Raw genomic sequence first — 24,656 nt, 5'->3', positions numbered from 1 at the left:
CCAGGGTCAGTTTCCTGCCCAGCCTTTGTAGGAGGCTATGTGGGCAGCCACCACCTTCTCAGAGGTGAGGCCCATCTTGCCTCTGTGCTTTCACCCTCTCAGCTAATGATGTCCATTTCCAGCCCCTTTCCCCACAGCCTCACTTCCCAGCTGCAGCCCTGTTCCCTCCCCTGTCCCTCAGTCTCTGCAAGGGTTTTATCTCCCTGGCTTGGCTCCAATTCCTCCTTTAAGTCAGCGGCACCTCCCTCCCTCTCAGCCACTCGAGCAAACTCCAAGACACCTTCTACTCTGACATCAGTGATCATGCCAAGGGCCATTAGGCTCTCAGCATGACTATTTTTAGAGACACTGTGTCACTTTTTTTTTTCCTGTGGAAAATCTCCCTCCCTCTACAATAGCTGCCCCTGCTCCCACACCCCCTACCTGGAGAAAGGGGCTTCAATATCGTTAAAGTCCTGCCCCATCACCTGGAGACCACCAGGGTAGGGGACAGGCTCCAAGGACAGAGCTATGTCCTGCACAACTATGATTCCTTAATTAAAATTGCACTGCTGGCTTGAGCTCCATTCTTGTATTACCCTTCTTTATTGATTCATGTTGCTCTTTTCTCAAAGATCTTTAGAAGAACACCCTGGTAAAGGGTGGGTAAGGAAGTCACATGAGCAGAGCACAAGCAGGTGGCATACACATACACCCTGTGCAGGGGGTCTAGGTGCAGATCTGGGACTGTCCACTATCCCAGCTGAGGTCCTTAGGCTGAGAGGATGGTATGCCCAGGAGCTGCTCCTGGATGGTTCCAAGAAGGCAACAGTCAGGGTTTAGGGAGGGAGGAGCCACCTAAGACTCCCAGTCATCCTTGTCTTCCTCTCCTGGTGGCTGCTGTGGGGGTGGCAGAGGGGGGATGGAGTCTGACATTCGCGCAAAAGCTCCTCCTGGTCCCTCACTGGCTCCAGTCCCAGGTCCCTTCCCGGAGATACCTGGGAAGGAAAAGACTAGTTAGGGAGGTTGGTCAGGGCAATAGTTTACCCAGCCCTTGGGAGATTTAAGAATAAGAAGACATACAGGATTACATATAATACAAAATGTCTCAAGGCCGAAAGGCAGGGCACCCTGCCTCCTACCTTTACGCCTCAGGACCAGCTTGTTGAAGAGATCTGACATCAGGTCTCCACCCTGGCTCGTGGCTCTCACTGCAATGGGGAAGCCATGGTGAGGGAGTGCAAATGGGCCAAATAGGACATCTCTAGGTGCAGCCTCACACTCTTGGCTTGCTCATCCCACCTCTACAACACTCCCCATCCTGCTCCCCAGCCACACGTTCACCACAGACTCTTGGAGCTTTGGTTTCTGTGGATCCTGCAGTGGCATTAACAAAATAGTTAACATTTTAGTTCTCACAATGAGGACAAGGCCCAGAGTGGTTAGGCAATTTGCCTGTGGTTACCAGGCAGGTCAGAAGCAGACTGGGACACAAACCCAGGGCCCTGCTGCTTTATGCCAAGGTAATGCATGATGCCAAGTTGGGATTCACAGCAGACAAGCCTGAAACATGAAGTAGGACTGAGCTAACCCACCAGATCTTCAGTCTTTTGGGTCCCTGACCATTTTGTTAAATGACTGGGCCAAGATTCTCCTTTGTGGTTGAGTTGGGTGAGCTTAGAGGGGAAGGCTCTACTAAGGAGTGCCTGGCCCACGTGAGGATATCCACTGGGCTTTCCAGTGAATACCTGGAGGAAAAGCTTGGGGTGGTGTGGCTGGGCAGAACACTGTGGGGACTCGTGGGAGATGGAGGGGCAGGTGACCTTTTGTTTGGAGTCTTCCTGCAGTGGACCAAGGGTCCCCTCACCTTGTTCCTGCTCCTTCTGTTTTTTCTTCTCCAGCTTGCACTCTTTAACACTGCGCAGCTTGGCCTTGCCGATGCCCCCAGCTTGGCGGATGGACTCCAGCAGAGTGGCCCGGCCACTGGAGGGGTCAACCATTTCCTTGGGAGCTCCCTGGACTGGAACTGGGAGGAAAGGCATAAGGAGGAAAGGCTGCTCAGGCAGGGCTGGGAGGAACAGCCTCCAGAGCCTGACTATGGGGGAGGGCACCTCTCCTGAGGAAGCCAGATGGTGAAGCAGGGGCTTCTGGGACTGTGCAGGGCCTGAACTGTAGCCAACAGGCTGCAGTTTTGTGTCCAGGTATCCCTGGTTCCTCTCCACCATCCCATTTAGCTGCCACCCTGCAAAAGTGGGCCCTATGAATCACTGATGTGCTGATAAGTGTCCCATCTTGACACATGGAAAAAAAAGGATTTTTGTTCCCCTTCTGGAGGCTGGAAATAGACTGGGAGATACAATATTAAATTCTGTGTTCTCAATTTTTTAATAGACTTCTTCATTGGCTTAACTGGGAATGGGAGACACAGAGCCCTATTTTCTAGGTTCCCTCTAAAGATTCCAAAGCTCGACAATTTGAAAACCACTATTTTATGAACCTAGTGGAAAAAAATATTTGAAATGAGAACTATTCTGCAAATCTAGGAATAATGACTACTTGATCCTTTCAGGGATCTGGAAACTGGACAGTTGAAGGTGCCTCCAAGGACTGAGTCCACCCGGCACCACCCTACCTGAAGGAGGTGCGCTGCAGGGGAGCAGGTCCCAGGGGAGCAGAGCAAGGGGGGAGCAGTGCCAGGAAAGCAGGACCAGAAGGAGCAGGGCCCATGGGAACTGGGCCCAGGGGAGCAGGGCCAGGGGGAGCAGGGTCAGAGGGAGCAGGGCCACAGTGAGCAGGGCCCGGGGAAGCAGGACCAGGGGGACAGGGCCAATGGGGAGCAGGATCCAGGGAGAGCTGAGCCCAGGGAGGACCAGGGCCCAGGGGAATAGCACCAGGAGGAGCAGGGCCCAAGGGACGCAGGACCAGAGGGAGTAAGGCCCAGGGGAGCAAGGCGGGGGCAGTAGGGCCCAGGGTGAGTGGGGTCTATGGAAGCAGGGCCCAGGAGGAGCAGAACCAGGGGGAGAGGACCCAGGGGAGCAGGACTGGAGGGAGTAGGGCCCAGGGGAGCAAGGCCAGGGTGAGTGGGGCCAGGGGGACCATGGCCATGGGGAGCAGGGGTTGGGGGAGCAGGGTCCAGGGAAGCAGGACTCAGGGGATCAGGACCAGGGGGAACAGGGCCCAGGGGGAGCAGGGCCCAGGGGGAGCAGAGCCCAGGGGGAGCAGAGCCCAGGGTGAAGCAGAGCCCATGGAAGCATGGCAAGGAGGAGCAGAGCCCAGAGGGAGCAGGATCAGAGGGAGCATGGCCCAGGGGAGCAGGGCCAGGGGTAGCAGGACACAGGGGAAGCAGGGCAAGGGGATGCAGGGCCAGGGGGAGCAGTCCTAGAGGAGCAGGGCCCAGGGGAGCAGAGCCAGTGGGAGCTGAGCCAGGGAGAAAAGGGCTAGGGGGAGCAGGGCTAGGTGGAGAAGGGCCCAAGGAGAGCGGAACCAGGGGGTGCAGTGCCCGGGGGAGCTGGCCCAGGGGAAGCAGGGCAAGGGGATGAAGGGCCAGGGGGAGTAGGGCCCAGGAGAAAGAGGGACAGGGGGAGAAGGGCCTGGGGAGCAGGGCCCATGGGGAACAAGTCCATGGGGAGCAGGGCTCAGGGAAAGAAGGGCCCAGCGGGAATAAGGCTCAGGAATACAGGGCCAGGGGGAACAGTGCCAGGGGGAGCAAGGCAAAGGGAAGCAGGACCAGGGGCAGCAGGGCTGAGGGGGAGCTGGGCCCAGTGGGAGGGGAACCCAGGGGGAGCAGAACCAGGGGGAGGAAGTCCTGTGGGAGCAGGACCGGGGGGAGCACAATGACAGGGAGCAGGGCCTGGAGGAGAGGGTCCAGGGAATCAGGGCCAGGGGAGCTGTGCCAGGGGAAGAGGTCTAGGGGAAGCAGGCCCAGGGAAGCAAGAAGAGGTGGAGCAGGACCCAGGTGGAGCAGGGCCCAGGGGGAGTGGGGCCCAGGGAAATCAGGGCCCAGGGGGAGCAGAACCAGGGAGAGCAGGGCCCAGGGGTAGAGGACAGGGGGAATTTGTTCCCAGGGGATCAGGCCCAGGTGGAACAGGGTCCAGGGAGAGCAGGACCGGGGGGAGCAGGGCCCAGAGAGAGGAGGATCAGGGGGAGCAGGGCCCAGGAGATCAAGGCTAGGGGGAGCAGAGCCCACAGGGAGTAGGGCCAGGTGGAGCAGAACTAGGGAAGCAGGGCCCATGGGGAGCAGGACCAGGGGGAGCAGGGCCCAGGGAGCAGGGCCAGGGGGAGCAGGACCCAGGGAAGCAGGGCCAGGAGGAGCAAGGCCCAGGGGAACAGGATCAGAGGGAGCAGGGTCAGGGGGAAGAGGGCCATGGGGAGCAGGGCCAGAGGAGTGGGGCCTGGAAAACCAGGACCATGGAGAGCAGGGCCAAGGGGGAGCAGGACTCAGTGGGAGTGGAGCCCATGGGGGAGCAGAGCCCAGGTTGGAGCAGGGTCCAAGAGAGCAGGGCCATGAGGAGCAGGGTACATGAGAAGCAGGGATCAGGGGTAGCAGGACCTGAGGTAGCACTACCCATGTGGAGCAAGCCCATGGGGAGCAGGGTCCATGGGGAGGAGGGCCCAGGGGGAGTAGGGCCCAGGGGTGCAGGACCAGGGGAAGTAGGGACCAGGAGAGCATGGACCTGGGGAGCAGGGCCAGGGGAAGCAGGGCCAAGGGATTAGGGCCAGAAGGAGCAGGGCCATGGGGAGAAGGACCAGGTGGAGCAGGGCCCAAGCAGAGCAGGACCATGGGATCAGGGCCAGGAGGATCAGGACCCATGGAAAGCAGTGACAGGGGGATCAGGGACCAAGAAATCAGGACCAGAGGGAGCAGGGCGCAGGGGAGCAGGGCCCAGGGGAGCAGGCTTAGAGGGAACACGGCCAGGGGGAGCAGGGCCAGAGGGGACCAGGACTCAGAGAGAACGAGGTCTAGGGGGACCAGGGCCTAGGAGGAGAAGAACCAAGGGTAGCAGGGCCCAGGGGAGTAAGACTTGAGGGAGTAGGGCCCAGGGGAGCAGGACAAGGTGGAGCAGGACCAAGGGATATGAGGATCAAGGGGACCAGGGCCCAGAATAGCAGGGCTAGGGGGAGCAGAGCCAACAGGGAGTAGGGCCAGGGGAGCAGGGCCCATGGGGAGCAGGGCCAGGGGGATTGGGGATAGGGGGAAAAGGGCCAAGGGGAGAAGGGCTCAGGGACAGCAATACCAGGGAGAGAAGATCCAGGGGGAGCAGGGCCAGGGGATTAGGGCCAGGAAGAGCAGGGCCCATGGGGAGCAGGGAAGAAGGACAAGTGGATGCAGGACCCAGGGGAGTAGAGCAAGGGGTAGCAGGTCCCAGGGGAGCAGAGCCAGGCATAAAAGGGCCAGAGGGAGCCTTTCCTGAGATACCCAGAAGCCTTCAGACTCCCTTGGTCTTTTTTTTTTTTTTTTTAAGAGAGAGAGTGAGAGAGAGAATTTTTTAATATTTATTTATTTATTTATTTTTAGTTCTCGGCAGACACAACATCTTCGTTGGTATATGGTGCTGAGGATCGAACCCGGGCCGCACGCATGCCAGGCGAGCACACTACCGCTGAGCCACATCCCCAGCCCCCCTTGGTCGTCTTCTTGTAGGCAGCTCTGGGCTTCCAGTCCGCCCTGCACCCTTCGCGCATGCGCAAGCCCTTGGCTGGAGGCGCTTTGGCACTCGCGGGCAGCCACCCAAGGGCTCCAGTGTCAGTTGGGGCTCTGGCGTCTGTTAGGGCTCCAGCAGGGCAAGGCGCAGGCGTGAGCGCTGATGGCAGGTTCCCAACGGCCGGCCGGGCTCCCATGGCGGCGTCCAGACTCAGTCCCATAGGCCCGGAGGTACTGGCCTCTCGAACCTCTCCTGTCCCCAGTGTGTCCCTGCCTGGTCCTGTGCTCCCAGGGCAGCCCAGGAGCCTGCCTTGCCTCCCCTAGGACGCGGACCATCAGCACCAGACCCAGAAGTGAGGGGTGTGTTGTCCAGTGCAGCGTCGAAGCGTCGTCCATCCATGTCCTTTGCAGCCTGTGCGGCCCCTGGGCTCCAGGGCACCTGTGCGGTGCTTGAGAAGCAGGGTCCCAGTCAGCAGGTCTTTGACTTGGCTCCTGTCGATGTCAGACGAAGTGGTGATGATCAACTTCTTGTTCCCTGTGAAATCTGTGAATGTTGGGGACACTGTCAGCTGGCATCTGGGTTGTTAGCTGAAGGATGCTCTTTTCCTGTGATCTTAGCAACTTTGCACAAGGGAATATACTGAGCCGAGTTTGCTGAGTGGCATGTGGTCACACCGTGACTGACGTGCTGTCGTAGGTTGGCTGTTGGTGGGAGCCTCTAGACAGAGCACCTGAATGATGATGGGAGAACTGTGTGACCACAAGTATTGTGCAATAAATAGAGTCATGTTTTATTATTATTAAATTTTGTGGTACTCATCTTTTACATGAGTAAAGTTATGTGTTCTTTTTTGTAAATGTTCATTGGCACTGGAGTGTCAGAGTTTGGTTTTGGGGATGCTAATACGTTTTGATTTTGCCTTTGCCTACTGTGTAAGAATTTTGGGGTGCATGGTTGCATCTGACTATGTTGCAGACTTTTTTCCTTCTTGGGGATTGTGGAAATTTAGAGGCCATGAATTTTTGGTTGCATGTCCATTTTGAAGATGGTATTCCTAATGTGTTATTTGCATTCATAGTTTTGGGTTAGTTATGTTTCAAGTTGGCTAGTGAGAATATGAGATTTGTATGTGTCTGGATGGATTATTGAAAGAAAGTTGTATCTCTAATGAGAGAGTAGGACTGGTTACGTTTGGAGGGTGTGGGAAATAATACATATAAACTCAGGGAGTTTGGTGTAGGTGTTTGTATTTTGGCTTTGGAGTATTTCACCTGTGGTTCTCTGCAGTCCCCCCTCCCCCTAATGCTGCAATTTTTGTTTGTATCATGGGTTATTTGGAAAAGATATCTGTATGTGCATGTGCATATGGGCAATGTTAAGTAACATCATTGGGTGTATTTTTGGTGGGTATATAGTATATTTTGGGAAATGCAGTGGGAATGTTTGCCTATTCAGGATATCATGTATAGTTGTGGGTTTGCTTTTTGTTGTTTTATGGATTTTTGTATTTCCTTGTGTGAGGTCAGGTCTATGACTAATCTTGAGTGGCAATTGAACATGTGTGATTGTGAAGTGTATGTTATTCTCCATTTTGGGAGATGGATAATTTATATCTTTGTGAATATCTGGAAAGGTGTGACTTTGTATATGCAGGTAGTGTGAGATAATAGGACATTTGCATATTTATATGTAGCTATTTGATGCTTGTGGAGATTTACATGTGTATTGAATTTGTAGTTACTAGCATTCCTTGGGTGTCTGTAGGGTGTTTTAGGAACAGAGTTGTGTGAAGTAAGATTGTTCAGGGGACATGGGTACAAGTATTCCAGGGGTCTGGCAGTTTTGATGAATATCTTCTCTGGGAATGCATTTTAAGTGAGGACTTACTAGTATGTAACTGGGAAGTAAGGCTGTCTGTATCTGATGGAATGCTGGGCTTGTGCATTTATGCCAAAAAGTGGGAATTATGTTTGTACGTATTACAGGAATGTAATATGCTACAAGTATTTCTTAGTATTTGGGGGATGTAGGAGCTGGTTTCCATTTTTAAAAATTAATTTTTTAAAAAATTTATAAGTGGTTTGATGTATATATTTTTTTAGAGTTTAATTATTTTTTTATTATTGAATTATACTGTAAATCTACATCTATGATTTAATCAGGAAGAAATGCTTTGTGTTTACAACAAGGACACATTTACTCTAGTGGAATAAACAAACACAGACAAAAGACCAAATACATGTTTGTTTTTTTAAAAAAGAGTACACATTTTACCCAGTCCTTTTGCTATTTTGTACCATACTTTTCCTATTAGAGAACTGATCTTACATAAATGTCAAGTCTGATTTATCTCCTCACATTTTTAAACATTAAATGGAGTTCCTCACAATTTCTAATTATAACCAAACAACTGAAAACAATATGGGAACAAAGTCTGAAAACAAAAAAAAAAAATAGTGTAGATGGATATTACCTGATAGTTGAAAAGTTGAGTAAAACATGCCTCCTCTGTGGCTCATCTCAAAGCAACATTTTAATTCAAAGAGGAAAGCTTTTCAGATCTATGAGTGCCTCTGCAGAATCAGACCTATAAGTGTGTCTGGTCTGAATTGCAGAAGTTGAGTAAAAATGTCTACAAAATACCTAAAATCTAAAAATCAGAATAGTGCTAGTTCAAACAAAAAGTTTGGCGGTCTAAATACACCTTCAATTTCTTCCTTTGTTAAAATTATCTTTTATTTTGGATGGTATTTTAAAAATAACTTATGTTTTTAGTGTGCTTTATGGTCAATGACGATAAAGTTGCAAGTCAAATGATTAAGTTTAAAGTTTTTATGTTTTACCTGATTCTACTGAAATTTCTTTCCATCACCTACAATTTTATGCAACCAAGTTATACATGAGGTGAGTTTTAGCTAAAAAGTTAAAATAAATCAACCACAAAGATAAAGCTAACCATATTTCAAGAGAATACAAAATCATAATGCTCACTTTGCACTGAAAGTTTACAACTTTAACTACTACTTGTATGTAGTTTAAAAGCAAATACTTTTTTACTTTTTAATTAAACCATAGCTGGAAATATAGGGGGGAAATAAAACACTTGGCAAAAGTTTGTTTTTGGTAATAGAAGACAAGGTAACAAAGAATCCAAATATAACAACACCAGTATTTAAATTTCTAACTTTTATTTATTTTTTTTAATTGAAATCTCATTTAATACCAGCACCCAAAGTAAGACTTCTGATAAAATATCTTGAGTACATTACATTCTTTAGTAATTTAGGAACAAATACTTGACATTCACTGAAATACACTAAAAACTAGTGTCATATGTGTTTTGTTTAAAAGTTAGAAATTGCAAGAGTTCATTATGTAATTTCTAACTTTTAAACAAAACACATACACACACTTACTTTTCTTAAAAAAAATCTGGTAGTAAATTGGATTGACAGAATCTTCAGTTGTAAATAAAAAGTATAAATTTCCAATTTTAGCCTTCTAGCTAGCTAACATGTACAGCCAGCTAGTTCTCTAAAACAAGTATTATGTCACCCTAAAAGATCCCTGCTAAAAATCAATTATATTTAAATGGGTCTTACTGAAAGAGGACATTCATGATATTAGAAATCTTTTAAAAAGTGAGTATGATAGGGCTACAATAGCAACATTACTATTAATAAGTTACAGAAGAGATTATTGCTGTACTTTCCCTCATAAACACTGTCAAACTGTTTCAGTTACAAAAGTACAACCAAATTACTTTCTCTTACCAAATTTCAATGTTCCACCTCTGTAAAATTTTATTCAGCAGAGAATAATTCTTAATCTTTTCTGTAAGAATTCAAAGTATTTAAATGTGTAATTTCACATTATACTACCATGTTTTGCCCTTCTTGTTTTCCAAATACACAAAACAATATATTTTCCCAAAAATGAAATAAGATGTCCACATTAAAAAAAATAAAGCCTACAAAAAGTTCCAGAGCTAAAAAAGATTATCCATATGGTACAAAGTGATCTCCCACTAGTCCAAAGTCCAAAACATTTAAATGAAGTTCATTCAGATATCTTGTTTGCTTTTCCATGGAATATTAAATTTGAAGTGAAATCACATTATTTTTAGTTCTCGAGTCAACAAATATACACAAATGTTTTTCTAGTTATTAAAAATAGGAGACCAAGTTGAATGTGCCAAAGTGATATAATTCAGGTGGATTTTCTATTTTCATCATGAAGAAAACGAGAGAAAGGATTTCCTTGGTTGGTTTCCATAGCTTGATAAACCAAAAACAAAAAAAAACTGCCACAACAACAAACAGCAAAATTTTTATCCATACGGGAATGGAACGTCCCTTTTTTGTCTTTTCTGATTTGACATCTGCCAAAGGAACATACTTAGGAACATATTTAGATGAGAAAGATTCCTCCATCCTGAAATCACCGAGTTCTAATGGCCGGCCTGCAGCCCCTTTGATTGGTCTGCGGCAACTAGCACTAATTCCTGTTGGTGTAGATGCTTCATAGGGGAACATTTCCTTAAGAATATCTCTTTCTACTCTTCTTTCCTCTATTTTTTCTCCCACTTCAGCTCTCGTCAATGGTTTCTTTGGTGTTCTTCTTGGTATGTCTGAGAATTCAGCGATTGGCAGAATAGAAGTTGCATGCTTGAAATTTCCAGTCACCCTATTGACAACTAAGGATTCGTTGCTTGAAGCCATTATAGTTTCAGCTATGGGAGTACTCTCTGAAATTACTGCACCATCTATACGAAAATGTTGTGAAGTTTCCACCCTTTTCCTTGGAGTTCTTCTTGACCCTCTTGGAGATTCCCTAGTTAATGCCTGCAGAGGTCCGCCTTTGGAAGATCCATTTGTCCATTCCGTCTCAGTTATTCCAGCTTGTGAATAGCTCTGGTTGTGCTCAAGTCTTCTTTGCTTGAGTGTTACTGGAGTCTTTGCTCTGCCCTTTAGTGGTTCTCTCTTCTCAAGCTTGAGCTCTATTTTAGAATCTTCTTCATTGTCACTGTATCTGTCAGAGTCATTACTTCCATTCTGCCTAGTATTTTCTGCTGATGAGGAAACTGTTGGTAGAGGAGTAGAAGATCTTGATTCTGGTCCTTGTTCTCTCAGTTTCAATAGCTTTTTCTCATACAGCTTCCTGGTTGTTCCCACAATAGGACCAGGATTCACCCCATATTTCACAAGCTGATCCAGAAGTTCTTCATGAGAGAGCTCTGTTACATCTAGATCATCCTTATCTTCTAGTCTGGGCTTATCAGTTTTCTTTGTTGCTTTCCTGCCTACGACGGTAGCGCCGCCACAGCCCGCGGTGGAGGGCCCGGAGCTGAGCACTGGGGTGGGCTCGCGCTCCTCATCGCTGGAGAAGTCCAGGGACCCCTTGCTGTTGGCGCCCGCGGCATGCGGCGGCTGGTTGCGTGCAGTGAGGTGCTGCAGGTAGAGCTGCACGTACACGTCTTTGCGCTGCTCCCTGGCCTGCCAGGAGAGTCACATTGTTGGCGACCAGTTCACTCTTCAACTTGTCTTCCATCAGGACCGAGGGGTCTTCCAGGAACTCCAGCATCTCCGGGATCTACTAGTCCCCTTCCCCGCAGCCTCACTGCCTCCGCTCACACCACAGCGCTCACTCCTGGCCAGGGGCCGCGCTGTCACCTCCAAGCCTTACAGCTCCCGCCCTCCTGCCCTCCCGCCCTCCCGCCCAGGAGGGGCGCCATGGGGCTGACGTATATTTTTAAGTGGTGTGCTAGAGAATATTTTGGGTATTTGGCATGTGTACTACTTTATGTATATTGATCTATGGGGTGGATGAATCACGTAAGTTTATTTTCAGAAATGTGGTTGTTATATCAAAGTGTATTTGTTTGGAGAATGCTGGGGTGTCTACATGTGTGTGGAAATATTTGGGGATAAGGTGTTTGAGAGAGGTCTCTATATTTCAGGTATTGGGAATGTTTGTGTATATGTGTTAGTGTGTGGGAGTTATGTATTAGTTATGTATTAGTCATATTAGTCATTAGCCTTCAGACTCCCTTGGTCTTTTTTTTTTTTTTAAGAGAGAGAGTTAGAGAGAGAGAGAATTTTTTAATATTTATTTATTTTTTTTAGTTCTCGGCGGACACAACATCTTCGTTGCACAACATCTTCCTTGCACAACATCTTCATTGGTATATAGTGCTGAGGATCGAACCCGGGCCGATTCATCCTTTCCAATTTATGAATGGACTGGAGCTTGCCTTATCTATGGGCAACACCTACTATCTTGCTAAGTTCCTGTTTTCTTCCTGAATTCGGGCCACTCTCCAGAATAGGCTCATGGTTTTGTGTCCAAGATATGTACCACCTCCCAGCTCTGTGACATGGCCATGTACTGGGTAACTGAAGGGAATGGCAACCATCTCAGAAAACTCAGATATCAGTGTGACCAGTAAAGTGTCAGTGGAGAAACCCTGCTTTGGGCCTTTTGCTTACCTATTGTTCTGTTGCCCTGAATGTCAGGAAGGTCTTTGCCTCAGGCCACCCCTTTGTGAAGCCTGAAGTAAACAGTTTTCAAATGGAAATGAATGGGCATCACCTGTGGCTTTTTGCTTAATTCCTGTGCAAAGGGATGTGTGTGAATCAGCCTCTTGGCCCTGTGTGAGGCTGTGGCTTAGATTCTCAGCACCTGATGGATTAAAGAAAGATCCCATGTGTGCATCCAAAGCCAAAATGGCAAAAAGAGCAGTCATTGTGGATGAAGTCTCTTGCCTTCCTCTGGAAAGTTCCTGACCTCCATCAAGTGAGAATAGGGATCCTTTGGGTCAAATGAGTTCTTCAAAGCCCTGCAGAGGCTAGCCCATAGATTCTTGGGTTTTCTCATGTCTCCAATTCACACAAAGAATCTATACCCAAAAGTCAGTAGGCCTCAAATTGGAGAAGCAGAGCAGTATTCATGGCAGGCGTATTTGATCACTCCTGGTTCACAGGAAGGGTGTCCAGGCCACCCTGACATTAGCAAATGAGGGGCAAGGGAGCTTATTCTAGACACTGTAATGGGCTGCCCCCCTCATGGAAACCTCCAGCCAGAGGTTATGATGAGTGTCTCTATGGAAGAAGATGAGGGCCATGTGGCAGTGTTTTGGTTTGAATTGTGCTCATTTCTGTGGCGGTTGGAAGGGATGACTAGGTCCACCTGGTCTTGAACTCTGGCGTGATTCCCCTTAGAGACTGAGCTCTGGAACTGAACGCAGAGAAGTGTTGCCATGAATTGTGTTGGGATTTTAGGAGGCCACGCATGAGAATTGCCCTTGGAAACTGAGATCTAGGCCCAGGGTGGCTTTCCACAGAGCACTGGGAATCTCAGCCAGGATATCACATGATTTTATTCTTAAAGACCTGGTAGCCATAATTGATAGTCAAAACACACATGGACCTCACATTGTAGACCTCAATGGGCCTGGCTTGATGTGACCTTTTGGCCACTCTTGGGAAGCCTTGCCTCTGAGTGTTTCTCCAGAGCTTTCATTGAAATGAGCTTCCTCATCATTTAGTGGTTCCTGAATGAATAGAAACCCACAGTGCCTCCAAGTTCATCCTTGAAAAATGGCTTGATAAATACCATGAAATTTTTGAAATTCCCATGACCAGGTGGCACTGGAGAACCTTTGGATGTCCTGTTGCTGATCATGAGTGTACCAGACAGTGCCTTGATTGACTGGGTTTCATGAAAATGGTGTAGAACAGAGATGCCAGTAAGTTGGAGCCTGCTGATAAGTGGGTCTAGATCAGTGGTGTGCAGGTGTGTGATAAAACATCTGTGGTGGGGCCATGTGGATCTGAGATTGGCTTCCACATGGCTTGTGACTGACACGGTGCAGCCAGCAGACCCTTATATGTAAAGGCATCTTGTTATATGGAGAGGTTTCCGGTCAATGTTCAGAATGAGGTTGCTATGGTCAAGGGGGCAAGCTCTGTGGGATAGAAGCCTGGTTGGTGCATTCTCCTAGGACCCTGAGTCAGCACACGTGACAGAACTCCCTCCAGCACTGTGTCCCAGTTGAACTCCTTGTATTTCATGAAGCAAATAGGAAACTCCCAGTGAAGCAGCAAGAAACACCAGGAAAAGTGGAGGATGACCAAATGGCCTCACAGTCCACACGGGGAAACACTTAGACCCCAGTGGCCACAGTTGACCTACAAAGAGAGAATTCAGCACTGCTGCCTCATGTTCATTGGAAAATCAGAAACCATGTCCTCCAGGCCACATAGATGCAGACCAAGCTTTGATGGTCTCCCTACAAAGGAAGATAAAGCTCCTGACAACAACATATATTTCAAGGGTCCAACCTCAGAGGCAGTTTCCCAAGAAGTCTTTAGGCCAGCAGAGCTCCATGTTTGTGGAGTGTTTACCCTGTCCCTTACTTATGGAAACTCCTCTACCACCTCCAAGGTTGTGAACTCCTGAGCATTTTCCATTGTATATATGTATTCACAGATTTTCTAACTCTTCTCTTCGAATTGTGTCTTACTTGGGGCAAAGGAAATGTCAAGTCATTGTTCTTGATGAGAGTGGGAAGATTTTTGTGTAGCACATAATTGCATACACATTGGATTCATTTTCCTATTTTTCAATCAAAATACTGAATCCCTGACACTAACCCGTACCCTCCTAGACTCTGATTACCAATCCTGATATGATGGAGGAAAATAACCCAAACAGAATAGCAATGCATGCAGTTCAGAGTAGGCATGGCGTATAATTGGACTTTCCTTTGGCATTATAAAGGCTCGGTGTTATAAATCCAGTCCATTTTAAGTGAAGTAGTTCTCCATGTGTTTGTAAAGTTAACAAATATGTGAATTCCTGTCTCCCTTTCTCTGTAGCCTATTCAGCACATGTATTTTTACATGCACATATAGAATCCTACCTGGTATCCCACATACATTCTTGTCAGGAGGCCGACATGGCAGATACAAATTATGAGAAGAGATCACTCCTCCTAAACGCTGTTGGAACTGAAAATTTAACCTATGGGTGAGCTTTCTACTTGAACAACATGATACATAAATCCATATTCAGTAAATTAAATATTTTTGGATCTGTGGATGATATATATTTCATGATGAATTTTGATTGGCATATATATTTCTACTTTTCAAAGTCTCTGTGTCTTTGTTTTGTTTGAATGTATATATATATATATATATATATATATATATATACGCACACACACACACACACACACACTCTGTCTCAACATTTTTCAAAGTATGAAATATATGTGTCTTATTATACACTCCCTAAATTCATTCATGTTCATGTATGTGGATTTATAATCATCTTTTCAAAAGATTATTCTCAGAAATATTCATCCACCTGAAATACACATTTGTTTCCTAGTGAATGGTGCTTAGAAATCCTAATATTTCTACAGTAACTGACCGAGTTTAGCATCAATGCAAGTAGATTCCAATGATACATGATATGTATTTTGACGTTTTTTTTTTTTTTCGACACTGGTACATCACTATTTCTTCAGTTGATGCACATCATAGGATATATATATTTCATCCACAAGTTCACAAATTTCCAGGCATTTGGTTCACTTTCAATCACTTCCTGCTTCAGAACACATGTACTCCTGTATGTTTCTGGACTGGTCTTTTCATGAGACTTCTTTCCAAACACATTATTTTCGATTTCCATAATCACTTTTCAAGCAAATCTCACACAGCCTTCATGGTAAACCAGAACCCTAATATTACCATTAGATATATAACTGGTTGGAATGAATGATTGTGTATCAATATTAGATTTCCTATATATTTTCAGGTATCAGTTCAATCCATTATGTAAATTGGAAACAGTTATAGTATTTATTCACAGTATGGTCTTTTCATGCTTTATCTCTATATTCATAGACACAGGGTACACCTATTGGTGCCCCCAAATACTAATCAATACGTCTTCAAGATATTGCTCCCAGCAATGGTGGAATAAATACTCATGTCACCTGATCTACATATACATTTTATCACAGTGATATTCTGGACACATAATGCAAAGTTCACACTTATGATTGTACCAAAGTCTAAATGGAAAGTGAGCATGGATTACTAAGAACATCCTTGTCCAGTCGCCTAATGCTCTCAAATGTCAATCCTATTGGTGACTACACAGTTGCTTCCTCCTAAGATTACATATTCAACCTCAACCCTGTTGAAAATATCTAATCCTATCACTCACTTTATACTTTGACTGATTTCCCAATGTCTCTATTGATATCTGCTTTCCTACATAATTTCCCATATTTATTATTGTGACTGACTCTTCACCTGTGTTGACATTTACATCTACTCTCTAACTGACACCCTACTGCTAAAGAACTTTTGGTCCAAATGTTATACTCACTCTTCTTCCTAAACCTACTGACTATCTTCCTAATCCTACCTACTATCCCTTTTTGACTGGATGTTCTCTTCCACATTCAATCATCCAAGGTACAAGGTCTTATGCCATTGTATATCAATTTATCTGAGACATCTGTGCAGAATGTGATTCAAAGCTAAGTATCCCAGTAAAGGGCCCAATGCCCTTCTGGGCTTCAAAGCTTACTTAGATTTCTGTTTCCATACATATACTTCACCTATATATTATTATAAATAACACAGGTTCCCAATACCATTCTTCATCCAGTAGAATGATTCCTAACCCAAATCAAACATGTTCTTACCCCTAACCATACACTGTTCCCTCAATCCAACTTTACAGAAGAGCAGGGACAGAGTTGGTCTTACAATAGAGGAATGTAGGGGATCTTCCACCTGCTGAGAACTCAAAGGTCCATGCAGAAATGATCCCTGGAGAAGATGTAGGCAGCTCTGAAGGACATGAGAGAGCAAAAGTCATCTTCCATGGCAAACAACCTGGTCAGGATGAAGGGGTGTTTCTGTATGAGCCTCTCTCTTTTTAATGTAGACAAGATGGACCAAACCAGGCCTGTGTGGAAAGCTGTTCCTGGGTGCCTATGGAGGATATACCATTCTAACTTGTGAAAGTGTCACAGGAAGCAGGGGCAGCCTCCATCTCATAGGACCCTTGGAAGCAACTGTTAGGACAATTTGGTTGCCAAGGCAGTGACCTCATTCAGTTCCTGAAGGAAGTGACCTCACCTCACTTCTTTTGTGATGGAACTCTCTGAACTTGGCAACCAGGAAGCCAGGCACCCAGAGCCAGTTTCAGTCCCAGTCCCAGTGGGCTCACTTGTTTGCATTTACCAAGGACAGAGTCAGTCTTTCTTGGTACCTACTGATGAGAGGATGACCAAATGCCAGGAAAGCTCTGAAGAGGGGACTTTTCTGAGAAAGCAGGTAGTGAGTGGCTCACGGGTGGCTCCTGACAACTTCATTGAGTAGGCCAAGGAGTTCATATCTGAGAGAGGACGGGCCATTTTGGGGGAACATTGTATGGCCCACCAGTCAGAAGACACTCCGGATAGTCACAGACCTACTTGGGGGAAGGAGGTGCCTTAGTGGGTGTGGGTGTGAGTTTATGGTTTTGTGTCATGTTCTGAGAATAGGTAGGAAAGGCAGTTTGTTTGGTTTGGAGTGGACTGTTTCTAGTAAGTCGTTTGACAAGGGGAGTGTTTCTATGTGTGTGTATCCCACTGTATCCCTGGTTGTAGACATTGGAATAGAGAATGAATCAATGGATGTGTCCTGTCTAGTAGAAAACTTTCCAGCATTCATCCTTTCCAATTTATGAATGGACTGGGGCTTGCCTTATCTATGGGCAACACCTACTGTCTTGCTAAGTTCCTGTTTTCTTCCTGAATTCTGGCCACTCTCCAGAATAGGCTCATGGTTTTGTGTCCAAGATATGTACCACCTCCCAGCTCTGTGACATGGCCATGTACTGGATAACTGAAGGGAATGGCAAGCATCTCAGAAAACTCAGATATCAGTGTGACCAGTAAAGTGTCAGTGGAGAAACCCTGCTTTGGGCCTTTTGCTTACCTATTGTTCTGTTGCCCTGACTGTCAGGAAGGTCTTTGCCTCAGGCTACCCCTTTGTGAAGCCTGAAGTAAACCATTTTCAAATGGAAATGAATGGGCATCACCTGTTGCTTTTGCTTAATTCCTTTGCAAAGGGAAGTGTGTGAATCAGCCTCTTGGCCCTGTGTGAGGCTGTGGCTTAGATTCTCAGCACCTGATGGATTAAAGAATGATCCCATGTGTGCATCCAAAGCCAAAATGGCAAAAAGAGCAGTCATTGTGGATGAAGTCTCTCGATTTCCTCTGGAAAGTTCCTGACCTCCATCAAGTGAGAATAGGGATCCTTTGGGTCAAATGAGTCCTTCAAAGCCCTGCAGAGGCTAGCCCATAGGTTCTTGGGTTTTCTCATGTCTCCAATTCACACAAAGAATCTATACCCAAAAGTCAATAGGCCTCAAATTGGAGAAGCAGAGCAGTATAATTGGCAGGTCTATTTGATCACTCCTGGTTCACAGGAAGGTTGTCCAGACCACCCTGACTTTGGGCAAATAAGGGGCAAGGGAGCTTATTCTAGACACTGTCTTGGGCTGCCGCCCTCATGGAAAACTCCAGCCAGAGGTTATGATGAGTGTCTATATGGAAGAAGATGAGGGCCATGTGGCAGTGTTTTGGTTTGAATTGTGGTCATTAGTGTGGCATTTGGAAAGGATGACTGGGTCCACCTGGGCTTGAACTCTGTGGTGATTTCCCTTAGAGACTGAGTTCTGGAACTGAACTCAGAGAAGTATTGCCATGAATTGTGTTGGGATTTTAGGAGGCCATGCATGAGAGTTGCCCTTGGAAACTGAGATCTAGGCCCAGGGTGGCTTTCGACAGAGCACTGGGAGTCTCAGCCAGGATATCACATGATTTTATTCTTAAAGACCTGGCAGCCATAATTGAAAGTCAAAACACACAGGGACCTCACATTGTAGATCTCAAATGTGCCTGGCTTGATGTGACCTTTCGGCCACTCTTGGGAAGCCTTGCCTCTGAGTGTTTCTCCAGAGCTTTCATTGAAATGAGCTTCCTCATCATTTAGGGGTTCCTGAATGAATAGAAACCCACAGTGCGTCCAAGTTCATCCTTGAAAAATGGCTTGATAAATACCATGAAATTTTTGAAATTCCTATGAACAGGTGGCACTGGAGAACCTTTGGATGTCCTGTTGCTGATCATGAGTGTACCAGACAGTGCCTTGATTGACTGGGTTTCATGAAAATGTTGTAGAACAGAGATGCCAGTAGGTTGGAGCCTGCAGATTAGTGGGCCTAGAGCAGTGGTGTGCAGGTGTGTGATAAAACATCTGTGGTGGGGCCATGTGGATCTGAGATTGGCTTCCACATGGCTTGTGACTGACATGGTGCAGCCAGCAGACCCTTATATGTAAAGGCATCTTGTTATATGGAGAGGTTTCTGGGCAATGTTCAGAATCAGGTTGCTATGGACAAGGGGCAAGCTCTGTGGGATAGAAGTCTGGTTGGTGCATTGTCCTAGGACCCTGAGTCAGCACACGTGACAGAACTCCCTCCAGCACTGTGTCCCAGTTGAACTCCTTGTATTTCTTGAAGCAAATAGGAAACTCCCAGTGAAGCAGCAAGAAACACCAGGAAAAGTGGAGGATGACCAAATGGCCTCACAGTCCACACAGGGAAACACTTAGACCCCAGTGGCCACAGTTGACCTACAAAGAGAGAATTCAGCACTGCTGCCTCATGTTCATTGGAAAATCAGAAACCATGTCCTCCAGGCCACATAGATGCAGACCAAGCTTTGATGGTCTCACTACAAAGGAAGATAAAGCTCCTGACAACAACATATATTTCAAGGGTCCAACCTCAGAGGCAGTTTCCCAAGAAGTCTTTAGGCCAGCAGAGCTCCATGTTGGTGGAGTGTTTACCCTGTCCCTTACTTATGGAAACTCCTCTCCCACCTCCAAGGTTGTGAACTCCTGAGCATTTTCCAATGTATATTTGTATTCACAGATTTTCTAACTCTTCTGTTCGTATTGTGTCTTACTTGGGGCAAAGGTAATGTCAAGGCATTGTTCTTGATGAGAGTGGGAAGATTTTTGTGTAGCACATAATTGCATACACATTGGATTCATTTTCCTATTTTCCATTCAAAATACTGAATCCCTGACACTAACCCATACCCTCCTAGACTCTGATTACCAATCCTGATATGATGGAGGAAAATAACCCAAACAGAATAGCAATACATGCAGTTCAGAGGAGGCATGTTGTATAATTGGACTTTCCTTTGGCATTATAAAGGCTAGGTGTTATAAATCCAGTCCATTTTAAGTGAAGTAGTTCTCCATGTGTTTGTAAAGTTAACAAATATGTGAATTCCTGTCTCCCTTTCTCTGTAGCCTATTCAGCACATGTATTTTTACATGCACATATAGAAACCTACCTGGTATCCCACGTACATTCTTGTGAGGTGGCTGACATGGCAGATACAAATTGTGAGAAGAGATCACTCCTCCTAAATGCTGTTGGAACTGAAAATTCAACCTATGGGTGAGCTTTCTACTTGAACAACATGATACATAAATCCATTTTCAGTAAATTAAATATTTTTGGATCCGTGGATGATATATATTTCATGATGAATTTTGATTGGCATATATATTTCTACTTTTTAAAGTGTCTCTGTGTTTGTTTTGTTTGAATGTGTGTGTGTATGTATACACACACACACACACACACACACACACAAACACACCCACTCTCTAGATTTTTGAAAGTATGAAATATATGTGTCTTATTATACACTCCCTAAATTCATTCATGTTCATGTATGTGGATTTATAATCATCTTTTCAAAAGATTATTCTCAGAAATATTCATCCCCCTGAACTACACATTTGTTTCCGAGTGAATGGTGCTTAGAAATCCTAATATTTCTACAGTAACTGACGGAGTTTAGCATCAATGCAAGAAGATTCCTATGATACATGATGTGTATTTTGACGTTTCTTTTTTTTCAACACTGGTACATAACTATTTCTTCAGTTGATCCGCATCATAGGATATATATTTCATCCACAAGTTCACAAATTTCCAGGCATTTGGTTCACTTTCAATCACTTCCTGCTTCAGAACACATGTACTCCTGTATGTTTCTGGACTGGTCTTTTCATGAGACTTCTTTCCAAACACATTATTTTCGATTTCCATAATCACTTTTCAAGCAAATCTCACACAGCCTTCATGGTAAACCATAGCCCTAATATTACCATTAGATATATAACTGGTTGGAATGAATGATTTTGTATCAATATTAGATTTCCTATATATTTTCAGGTATCAGTTCAATCCATTATGTAAATTGGAAACAGTTATAGTATTTATTCACAGTATGGTCTTTTCATGCTTTATCTCTATATTCATAGACACAGGGTACACCTATTGGTGCCCCCAAATACTAATCAATACATCTTCAAGATATTGCTCCCAGAAATGGTGGAAGAAATACTCATGTCACCTGATCTACATATACATTTTATCACAGTGATATTCTGGACACATAATGCAAACTTCACACTTATGATTGTACCAAAGTCTAAATGGTAAGTGAGCATGGATTACTAAAGACAACCTTGTCCAGGGGCCTAATGATCTCAAATGTCAATCATATTGGTGACTACACAGTTGCTTCCTCCTAAGATTACATATTCAACCTCAACCCTGTTGAAAATATCTAATCCTATCACTCACTTTATACTTTGACTAATTTCCCAATGTCTCTATTGATATCTGCTTTCCTACATAATTTCCCATATTCATTCTTGTGACTGACTCTTCACATGTGCTGACATTTACATCTACTCTCTAACTGACACCCTACTGCTAAAGAACTTTTGGTCCAAATGTTATACTCACTCTTCTTCCTAAACCTACTGATTATCTTCCTAATCCTACCTACTATCCCTTTTTGACTGGATGCTCTCTTCCACATTCAATCATCCAAGGTACAAGGTCTTATGCCATTGTATATCAATTTATCTGAGACATCTGTGCAGAATGTAATTCAAAGCTAAGTATCCACGTCAAGGGCCCAATGCCCTTCTGGGCTTCAAAGCTTTCTTAGATTTCCGTTTTGATACATATACTTCACCTATATATTATTATAAATATTGCAGGTTCCCAATACCATTCTTCATCCAGTCGAATGATTCCTAACCCAAATCAAACATGTTCTTACCCCTAACCATACACTGTTCCCTCAATCCAACTTTACAGAAGAGCAGGGACAGAGTTGGTCTTACAATAGAGGAATGTAGGGGATCTTCCACCTGCTGAGAACTCAAAGGTCCATGCAGAAATGATCCCTGGAGAAGATGTAGGCAGCTCTGAAGGACATGAGAGAGCAAAAGTCATCTTCCATGGCAAACAACCTGGACAGGATGAAGGGGTGTTTCTGTATGAGCCTCTCTCTTTTTAATGTAGACAAGATGGAGCAAACCAGGCCTGTGTGGAAAGCTGTTCCTGGGTGCCTATGGAGGATATACCATTCTAACTTGTGAAAGTGTCACAGGAAGCGAGGGCAGCCTCCATCTCATAGGACCCTTGGAAGCAACTGTTAGGACAATTTGGTTGCCAAGGCAGTGACCTCATTCAGTTCCTGAAGGAAGTGACCTCACCTCACTTCCTTGGTGATGGGACTCTCTGAACTTGGCAACCAGGAAGCCAGGCACCCAGAGCCAGTTTCAGCCCCAGTCCCAGTGGGCTCACTTGTTTGCATTTACCAAGGACAGAGTCAGTCTTTCTTGGTACCTACTGATGTGAGGATGACCAAATGCCAGGAAAGCTCTGAAGAGGGGACTTTTCTGAGAAAGCAGGTAGTGAGTGGCTAACTGGTGGCTCCTGACAACTTCATTGAGTAGGCCAAGGAGGCCAGATCTGAGAGAGGACGGGCCATTTTGGGGGAACATTGTATGGCCCACCAGTCAGAAGACACTCCGGATAGTCACAGACCTACTTGGGGGAAGGATGTGCCTTAGTGGGTGTGGGTGTGAGTTTATGGTTTTGTCTCATGTTCTGAGAATAGGTAGGAAAGGCATTTTGTTTGGTTTGGAGTGGACTGTTTCTAGTAAGTCGTTTGACAAGGCGAGTGTTTCTATGTCTGTGTATCCCACTGTATCCCTGGTTGTAGACATTGGAAAAGAGAATGAATCAATGGATGCGTCCTGTCTAGTAGAAAACTTTCCAGCATTCATCCTTTCCAATTTATGAATGGACTGGTGCTTGCCTTAACTATGGGCAACACCTACTATCTTGGTAAGTTCCTCTTTTCTTCCTGAATTCTGGCCACTCTCCAGAATAGGCTCATGGTTTGTGTCCAAGATATGTACCACCTCCCAGCTCTGTGACATGGCCATGTACTGGATAACTGAAGGGAATGGCAAGCATCTCAGAAAACTCAGATATCAGTGTGACCAGTAAAGTGTCAGTGGAGAAACCCTGCTTTGGGCCTTTTGCTTACCTATTGTTCTGTTGCCCTGACTGTCAGGAAGGTCTTTGCCTCAGGCCACCCCTTTGTGAAGCCTGAAGTAAACAGTTTTCAAATGGAAATGAATGGGCATCACCTGTGGCTTTTTGCTTAATTCCTGTGCAAAGGGATGTGTGTGAATCAGCCTCTTGGCCCTGTGTGAGGCTGTGGCTTAGATTCTTAGCACCTGATGGATTAAAGAAAGATCCCATGTGTGCATCCAAAGCCAAAATGGCAAAAAGAGCAGTCACTGTGGATGAAGTCTCTCACTTTCCTCTGGAAAGTTCCTGACCTCCATCAAGTGAGAATAGGGATCCGTTGGGTCAAATGAGTTCTTCAAAGCCCTGCAGAGGCTAGCCCATACGTTCTTGGGTTTTCTCATGTCTGCAATTCACACAAAGAATCTATACCCGAAAGTCAGTAGGACTCAAATTGGAGAAGCAGAGCAGTATTAATGGCAGGCGTATTTGATCACTCCTGGTTCACAGGAAGGATGTCCAGGCCACCCTGACATTAGGCAAATGAGGGGCAAGGGAGCTTATTCTAGACACTGTCTTGGGCTGCCCCCCTCATGGAAACCTCCAGCCAGAGGTTATGATGAGTGTCTATATGGAAGAGGATGAGGGCCACGTGGCAGTGTTTTGGTTTGAATTGTGCTCATTTCTGTGGCGGTTGGAAGGGATGACTAGGTCCACCTGGTCTTGAACTCTGACGTGATTCCCCTTAGAGACTGAGTTCCGGAACTGAACTCAGAGAAGTATTGCCATGAATTGTATTGGGATTTTAGGAGGCAACGCATGAGAGTTGCCCTTGGAAACTGAGATCTAGGCCCAGGGTGGCTTTCCACAGAGCACTGGGAATCTCAGCCAGGATATCACATGATTTTATTCTTAAAGACCTGGCAGCCATAATTGAGAGTCAAAACACACAGGGACCTCACATTGTAGACCTCAATGGGCCTGGCTTGATGTGACCTTTTGGCCACTCTTGGGAAGCCTTGCCTCTGAGTGTTTCTCCAGAGCTTTCATTGAAATGAGCTTCCTCACCATTTAGTGGTTCCTGAATGAATGGAAACCCACAGTGCCTCCAAGTTCATCCTTGAAAAATGGCTTAATAAATACCATCAATTTTTGAAATTCCCATGACCAGGTGGCACTGGAGAACCTTTGGATGTCCTGTTGCTGATCATGAGTGTACCAGACAGTGCCTTGATTGACTGGGTTTCATGAAAATGGTGTAGAACAGAGATGCCAGTAAGTTGGAGCCTGCAGATTAGTGGGCCTAGAGCAGTGGTGTGCAGGTGTGTGATAAAACATCTGCGGTGGGGCCATGTGGATCTGAGATTGGCTTCCACATGGCTTGTGACTGACACGGTGCATCCAGCAGACTCTTATATGTAAAGGCATCTTGTTATATGGAGAGGTTGAAGAGCAATGTTCAGAATGAGGTTGCTATGGTCAAGGGGGCAAGCTCTGTGGGATAGAAGCCTGGTTGGTGCATTCTCCTAG

The 24,656-nt window shown here is 45.7% G+C and overlaps 1 long non-coding RNA gene and 1 pseudogene across 1 annotated transcript; both read right to left on the bottom strand.

Moving 5' to 3' along the window:
* Positions 1-756: 756 nt before the first annotated feature.
* LOC144255176 (uncharacterized) lies at positions 757-1,885 on the bottom strand. Its single transcript, XR_013343674.1, has 3 exons — positions 1,847-1,885; positions 1,122-1,190; positions 757-977 (listed from the first exon to the last, which is right to left on the bottom strand). It is a non-coding gene; the product is annotated as an uncharacterized LOC144255176 (long non-coding RNA).
* A 7,872-nt stretch (positions 1,886-9,757) lies between these two features.
* LOC144254922 (lamina-associated polypeptide 2, isoforms beta/gamma-like) lies at positions 9,758-11,204 on the bottom strand (annotated as a pseudogene).
* Between the last annotated feature and the right edge of the window lie 13,452 nt (positions 11,205-24,656).

Source organism: Urocitellus parryii, chromosome 5, assembly GCF_045843805.1.
Source record: "Urocitellus parryii isolate mUroPar1 chromosome 5, mUroPar1.hap1, whole genome shotgun sequence".
Classification (NCBI taxonomy): Eukaryota; Metazoa; Chordata; class Mammalia; order Rodentia; family Sciuridae; genus Urocitellus; species Urocitellus parryii.
Note: the sequence above shows the minus strand (reverse complement) of the source record. Positions and strands in the feature narration are given on the sequence as shown.